Source organism: Octodon degus, unplaced genomic scaffold, assembly GCF_000260255.1.
Source record: "Octodon degus isolate 3935 unplaced genomic scaffold, OctDeg1.0 scaffold00051, whole genome shotgun sequence".
Taxonomy (NCBI): Eukaryota; Metazoa; Chordata; class Mammalia; order Rodentia; family Octodontidae; genus Octodon; species Octodon degus.
The window spans coordinates 2853946-2861631 of record NW_004524627.1 but is presented as its reverse complement, the minus strand read 5'-3'; the positions used below and the strand labels follow the sequence as shown (position 1 = coordinate 2861631).

The window sequence follows — 7686 nt, the reverse complement described above, 5'->3', positions numbered from 1 at the left end:
TTTCTTTCTTTCTTTCTTTCTTTCTTTCTTTCTTTCTTTCTTTCTTCCTTCCTTCCTTCCTTCCTTCCTTCCTTCCTTCCTTCCTTCCTTCCTTTATTTCTTTTGTATTTTAGAGAAGGGTCTACAAGGTGTTCAGGGTCTTACTACTAAATCACACTCATAGTGATCTGCCTGTTTATAGCCTCCTAAGAGCTGGGATCACAGGCGTGTGCCACCATGCCCAGTCTCAATTGCCATCTTAGCCTGGTCCGGGGTAGGGCTGGCAAGGCAGGCCCAGGGACCTAATGCCTGGCCCTTGCACCTGCTTGCAGGCGCTTTAATCTGCTGAGCTATTTGGCTGGCCCAAAGTTGAGGATTTTTTTGTTTTCTTTCATTTGCATGGCTCAGGCTCCCCTAAGGGTGGGTCTGGTAAGGTATGTGGAACTAGGGATTAAACCATGGTATCCTGGGCCTGACTGCTAGTTGTGATATTTTCAATGTTCTAGTATCATACTTGTTGAGACCAGGAGGACTCAAAGGGAGATGCAGAAATCAGGGGCTTGGAGTCCACTCTGTGACCAGGCTTGTAGGGGTATATGCTCTCTGCACATACAGCCAGGCTCCCATTGAGAATAGGGGGTGCCAGTGGTCATGAAGTGAAGGCAAGAAAGCCAATTGTCTTGAAAACTGCCCAGAACAGCCAAGGAGGACTCAAGGGAGACCGTGTATAGTTATGCCCCAAGATCCTAGTGAGTGGTTTATTCTCCCATGAACTATGACCCAATATAAACCCCAATATTAAGTTAATAGGATTGCCAACAAAACAGCCAAGGAGCATTGAGTGTCAAATCTTGGTGTGGAGCCTTGGCCAATTTCAAATGCTGCCCAGCCATGAAGCTCATTTGGTGGAGAAGCTGGGAGGGGGAGACTGGACTGCGACATATGAGTCCTACACTGATGGAAGAGTAAAGGGTAGCCAAGCCCCATGTGTGAAGGTAACGCTTAATGGAAAAAGAACCTCCAGAGAAATGGATGAAATACCTTTATGGAGAGAGCTAACTAGTCTTTCTGAATCTCAAAACTGAAAATTTCTCTTAAGTTTGACTTCAAAGGGTCATATGATGCTGGAATAATGTAGTTATCAGTGACAATCTGAATGCACAAGGCTCTTTCCTAAACATGGGGCAATACATAAGGATTTCCCTTTTTTTTTTTTTTCTTCAATATTGGGATGAAAAGAAGTACTCCTACAAAAAGTTAGCTGTTTTATCTATAAATCTTCACCATTTGAAGAGCACTGTCAAAGATTTAATGTGACTTATTGAAAAGTAGCATAATGTGACTTTTCTTTCTTTCTTTTTTTTTTTTTGGACTGGGCAAAGTAGCTTTATTAGAGAAAGCCTGGGCTACATAGCATTTAAGAGTTGGCATTGAGGCCCTATTTCTTGCCAAATGTGGGCACAACGTTGACAAAGCGTCACTTGTACTGCATCCGCTGCTTGGCCAGGCCTGTCGTCTTCTCCCCCTCCTCCTTCCCCTCCCCCTCTCCCTTCCCCTCCCCCTCCTTCTCCTTCTGTTTGGTCACCTTGGGAGTCTGACCTCTCACTTTTCCAGCCCAAGCTAGTGAACCATGGACTTTACCTCCAACATGCGACCAGCTACTTCTAGAGTGGCCAGGGCTTCCACTCCACACTGGCCTAAAGTGGCTTCATCCTCCAATGGTTGGCGTGCCAGGAGAACAACTTGATCTTCTGGTGCAATGCCCTCCAGTGAGCCACAGGAGCCTTGATCTGGGAGACCATCTCCATACTTTGAGGGTATGTAGGTCCTGGGTGAGGACAAAGAGCTGCATGTTGACAACTGAATGGCTGAGCCCACCACCGCTACCCTGAATATAGAGTTCCGAAGGCAATGTGACTTTTCTTAAACAGAATTGGTAATCAGCAATGTAAAAGAAGCTTCTGCTTTGTTGGAAATTTAACATTTTATGGTTTAGTTAATAGTCACTAATATCATTACTAAAATGTAGTGTGTTATCACTATCATTAGATGTTGCTATATCACAGAGAATTATTAATTATGTAATCCTTACAGTAACCATACAAGCTCTATCATCTCCCTTTCTCACAGGAGGAAATGAGCACAGACAGAGGTTAATGAGTTGCCGGAGGTCCCACCGCTCCTAACTACACATTTATGATTGACTACACATAAACAAATTTCAGAAGCTGTTATACAAATGGCTATTCTGCTTACACTTGAAACAAGCAGAAGGTCTTTAGTGAACATATTTTAATGTTATTTTATATTTGGCTTCAACTAAGAAGTGATGATAAGAATAAAATATGTATAGAAATTATTTTTTGGAACTTAAAATTGTTTTGGTGTTTAGAGAATTTGGGAGACATGGTAAGATAAAATATTATATAATTTATTAATATAAACCTATAATGTTTGTGATTTGAAGTTTTGTTCTATAAATTAAAATTGACATATTTGAAATAGAAGCTAAGCATATTTTATAATAAAGATACAATAATACACAACTTGATAAGAATCTGAGTATGTTTCAGAGTCGTTCATGGAGAGCACGAGCTATTTAACTCCATGAGAGTGAAAGAAGAAAAAGTTGAAAAACTTTTAAACTCAGTAATTTCCATTTCAAATTATGTTGAAACAAAAATAAATAATTTTGTATAGATTACCTTAACATAGTAACAAATAAGATTTGATATTTATTTTTTTCTCAACATTAGGTTATATAATTAAGAAAGCAGTTAGAGACTCAGTGATATCCTCTCTAATCTGCCCTAATATCTAAAAATTGATGAAATCTGAGGTCCATTTTAGCAGCCATTAGGGGCCAGGAGGTAGATCAGTAGAATAAGTGTGCCCGCCTGGCAATACAAAGTCCTGAGTTCAGTCCCCTCTAGCACAAAACAAAAAGCAGTCTAGCAGACATGAAGTACCTAGCTTCCCAGCATCTTTACCCATCACTCACCACATGTGTTTGCAGGAGCCAGTTTCCCTCCTTGTCAGTCCACCTGGTTCAGTGCCTGCACCATTACCTTCAGCAGCACAGCATGGGAGCCAGGTGCTCAAGCAGCACCCCCAGCCTGCATGGCATAGGTGCCTCAGAGATGGGCGTGTGAGACAAGCTTACCCCGTGAGTGCATCTACAATACTCTGATGTTATGTGGAAGCTCCCTTGTACTCAAAACAGAAATGTGGATGATATGTGCATTCATCTGCTATTGCGGCATAACAAATTATCACAAGTTAAAGTGTCTCAAAATCTTATCCTTTATTTACTAGTGCAGATTCAGGACTTCAGGTTCAAGTTATCTGCACTGTCTGCTTAAGCAGAACTCAACTGAAAACAAGAATTCAGACAGAGCAATGGTCCTACAAAGGCTTCAAGTCCTCTTCCAATCGAGACTATTGGAAAAATTCAGTTCCTTGTAGATATTTAATTCATGATGGCATCTATAATCTCTAAATCCAATGGAAAACTGACTTTCTGGTGTTTCAGATTTTTTAGTTTCTTTAATTTTTAAAATACCTTCTAATTATTTATTTATGGGGTACAGGGAATATTTTAAAATAGGAATATTTATAGGGGAAAATAAATAGCTTCTAAGAGATAGAAAGCCTCCTCAATGAGTGGCCCTCTTTTTAAAAAAAGTGGTAGCAGACTTTTATAAATGTAGTAAAAGGAAAAGATTCTATAGAGCACTTTTGGGCCAAATGAAAGTAGGAAAAGAGGTATGCCCTACAGCAGGAGGGTGGGCCATCGTACAGAGGTGACACAGTGGTCATTTTCTGGATATTTCTGTATTTTTAGATGAAATTGCATTTGAATTGATGGGTTCTTTCTTTCTTTTGTATTTTAGGGAAGGGTCTACAGGGTGTTTAGGGTCTTACTACTAGATCGGACTCATCATGATCCACCTGTTTACAACCTCCCTAGAGCTGGGATTACAGGGGCGCACCACCATGCCCAATCTCCACTGTCATCTCGGCGCACCCCAGGGGTGGAGCCTACACTACAGGCCCAGGGATTGAACTCCTGAACCCTGCTTCTGTTTGCAAGCGCTTTAATCCACTGAAGTATTTGGCTGGCCCTAAATTGATGGGTTCTGAGTAAAGCAGACTTCGTTCAAAATGTGAGTAGATTCCATTCAATCAGACTGGAAGTCAATTATATTTCCATTATCAAAAGGAAGATTGGTGGACGTCATTGCTATGCCTGTACTTTCTTTGCTGTTTTCAGAGTAGATGATGATTAGAATGGTGCACTAGGATGAACATCTACATGCTTCAATGCCGACATTTACAGATGCTTGAAATAAAACACAATTTAGATAATCTTAACCTCATTGAGACATGAGGTATTTTGCCACCAGATGGTTCCAAAGCCCAGTCACTAACAGAAGAGCTGGCAATGGCCTAGTAATGTGCCCATAATAAATTATTGGGCAAGTTTCATTTTGTTTAGGAGGATGCTCAGTCAATGCAGGCCAAGAGAAATTTTGTGATTTCTCCAGGAGACATTTTTGGAAAATTTTTATTTTCTAAATTTGATTTTCATCAATGTGTAGAAGCCAATACTTCTGTCTTAGCATATTTGCTTTTATAACAGTGTTTACTGGAGTCACAGATGATCTGTGACCAAGCATGCACTTTATGGATAGCAGTGTAATGCAAATGAGGCATAAAGCAGAGCTTAGTAATTTTTACCACTAGTGCAGAGCAATACCAGGCATTAAATAAATTAGTCAACACATTTTTGAATAACGGAATAACTTAATACCCATTGATAGAAATATTTGGTAAGTTAAAATTTCTCTTACCAACCTAAGTATTTTTTGTCTCTTGCCTACATTTATATGTGATATTGTTTAAAGTGAATTATATTTGTAGCAATTCTCACAAGATTCATTACATGCCTTTGGCATTTCAGTTGGATAGATAAGAGGATTACATGGTCTGAATCAGCAGTGTGAATGACAAGCAGGGCTCCCCCATGAAGCAGGGCATCCTCACCCGTGGCCCGATGCACCTGCTGCTGAGTAAGGGGCACTCCTGCTACAGACTGAGGAGAACAGGGAAGAGAAAGCATAAATCCATCCCAGGCTACATTATGGTTGCCAACCTCAGCATTCTCAATTTGATTACTGTAAGGAAAGGAGAGAAAGACATTCTTGGGTTGACCAATACTACCATGCCTTGGCGCCTAGGGCCCAAACGAGGGTGAGAAACCCAGGACTAAAGCCCCCAAGATCCAGGGACTTGTTACTTACTCCATGTGTCCTTCAACACAAACACCATCTTATTGTGCTGCTTCTTAAGTGCACTAAGAAAAATAAGGAAGTGGTGCAGTCTATGCTAAACTTCTGACCAAGAGAATGAAGGAAGCCGAAGAAAAATGCCAGGAACAGATTGCCAAGAGACTCAGGCTGTCCTCTCTGAGAGTTTCTATTTCCAAATCAGAGTCTAGCCAAAAGTAAAATGCTTAAGTAACAAATAAACTAGATTACCCATAGGACTGGCAATGTCAGAAGTTATCGACTTGAGCCTTTTACAGCTCAGCATATTAATATGGCTTTACTTTTTATGCCTCATTTGATACTTTTCTGCTGGATGTTTAAGACCAAGATAAAGCAAGACCTATATAGCAAGAAATGCAACTTTTGTATCTGACAAGATCAGTCAAATCTCCTCAGGATTTACCCTGAAACCCTGTAACGCAGTTTGTAGAACCTTTGTCAGTGTCAGCCCTGTGGATGAGTCACAGTCATTGCTTGACCTATTTGCTCTCTGTGAAAGTCTGAGAGAATGTTTTCTCTCCATGTGACTCTTCTTAGGTGCATTATATATTGTCAATTATTTTCTTCTGTGGCCCGATAATCTCCTTGATCAGAAAAAATGGGACACTACTGAGTTACAAGATTTTATGGTACAGGTTCTCTTGTGTCCTTATCTGCAAACTTAAGTTGATAACCCTCCAGAAGAGAAGGTTATCCACTACTCTTATGGACTACTGGACTATATTGGATTACTTTGCTGAATTTACTTACCTAAAATATTTAAATGTCAGTGGAATACCCATCACTGACAAAGCTAAGCCAAAAAGGGGGATATAAATGAAGGACCATTTTGTAGTGATATATACAAAATAGGATAGATATACAGCAACTTTCTCTTAATGCAATGAGAAGAAAGATTTGTACTGAAGGTGTTTGGACAGGATATCATGTCTGCATCTTTACTATGAATAACTACCACAAAGACAACAATATGCAATGTATTAATTATTGTAACTGTCCTACTAACCTGTTTTGAAACAGTCTCATTGCTATTTGTTTCTCAATAAAATTAATAAAAAATAAATCATAACACTGTGGTAAAAAAAACAAATAAATTAGATCTGACCCCCCAAAATATATTACACATGTTATTTATTTTAAAAAATCACATGAACTGATCAAATGTATACTGTTTCTTGTCCTTTAATTTTTATTTATTTATTTTTTTTTTTTTTTGGTGGAACTGGGGATTGAACTCAGGTCCTTGTGCTTCCCAGGGAATCACTTATTCCACTGAACCATTTCCCCAGCCCCTTTATTTCATTATTAATGGAAAGCTAAATTGGAAAATTCTCATGTAAAAATGTTAAGTAGGTATATAGTCAATCATAAGTATATTTTATAATGATTTAAAATTTCCATCAATCATGCGGAACTCCCCCGATGTATATTCAAAATGTATTTCACATAGAAAGAACTGTCCTGCAGTCAGATCTCAAAACAGTAGTTCATCCGTATTAACATGTATTACAGTAGTATCATACCTGTGTACTAAGTGATCAAGAAGATATTATTACTACAAGTATATCTAGTTTCCAGCTTGGAAGGTGAGATCTAAATTTTCTTCAAAATATGCTGATATAGTGACAAGCAACTTGAGTTTTCAATTCTGGCAGTAACAAAAAAAATAAGCAAACACTTATGCAATAAAAAGCCAAACTATAACTCATCTACTGCTAGATATGATAAATGCATTAAATATACAAGAATTTGAATGAGAAAGTACACAGATTTTCCTAAAATGTTGGATGAAAGTAATATAAATGAACATCTATGCAGGTATCCATATTGTAGATTATAAGACAATAGAAAGCACCAAATTATGTTTCATTTAAATCTAGAGAAGTAATGATTATCACATTAACTCTTGATATCAGAATGAGACTTAAAATCATAATCTCATAAATCTCTGGCTCTGCAAACTTAAGCAAGTTACGCAATGCTATGCTTCATGATTCTCATCTATAGGTAGGGGTAAATATAATTTTTACTTAGAAACTGGAGTAAGGAGAGATAGCCTATCCTATGTGTCTGAAATGACAGAGCATAAATGAATCTTAATTAATATGTTGGTTATTTATTACTGCATAATAAGCTACAACCAATTTAGTGATTTAAATAGGCAACATTTATTTACCTAAAATTCTGTGAGTTGTCAGTTGGCTGGATTTACTGTTGAGTGTATAACTATGCTGTTATGTGTCTGTAGATTGCCTCCAAAGATGGATAGCTAAATCTTAAAATTTAGAACACTAATGTGGGATTATTGACAGTGCAGATCACAGTTTCAAGAGTCTAAGAGAGAAATCTTCAAAATTTCTGATTTCAGAGCTGGTGT

The 7686-nt window shown here is 38.4% G+C and overlaps 1 pseudogene; it reads left to right on the top strand.

The window, feature by feature from the left end:
* The first annotated feature begins 4963 nt into the window (after positions 1-4963).
* Positions 4964-5489, top strand: LOC111817198 (annotated as a pseudogene).
* Positions 5490-7686: the final 2197 nt, after the last annotated feature.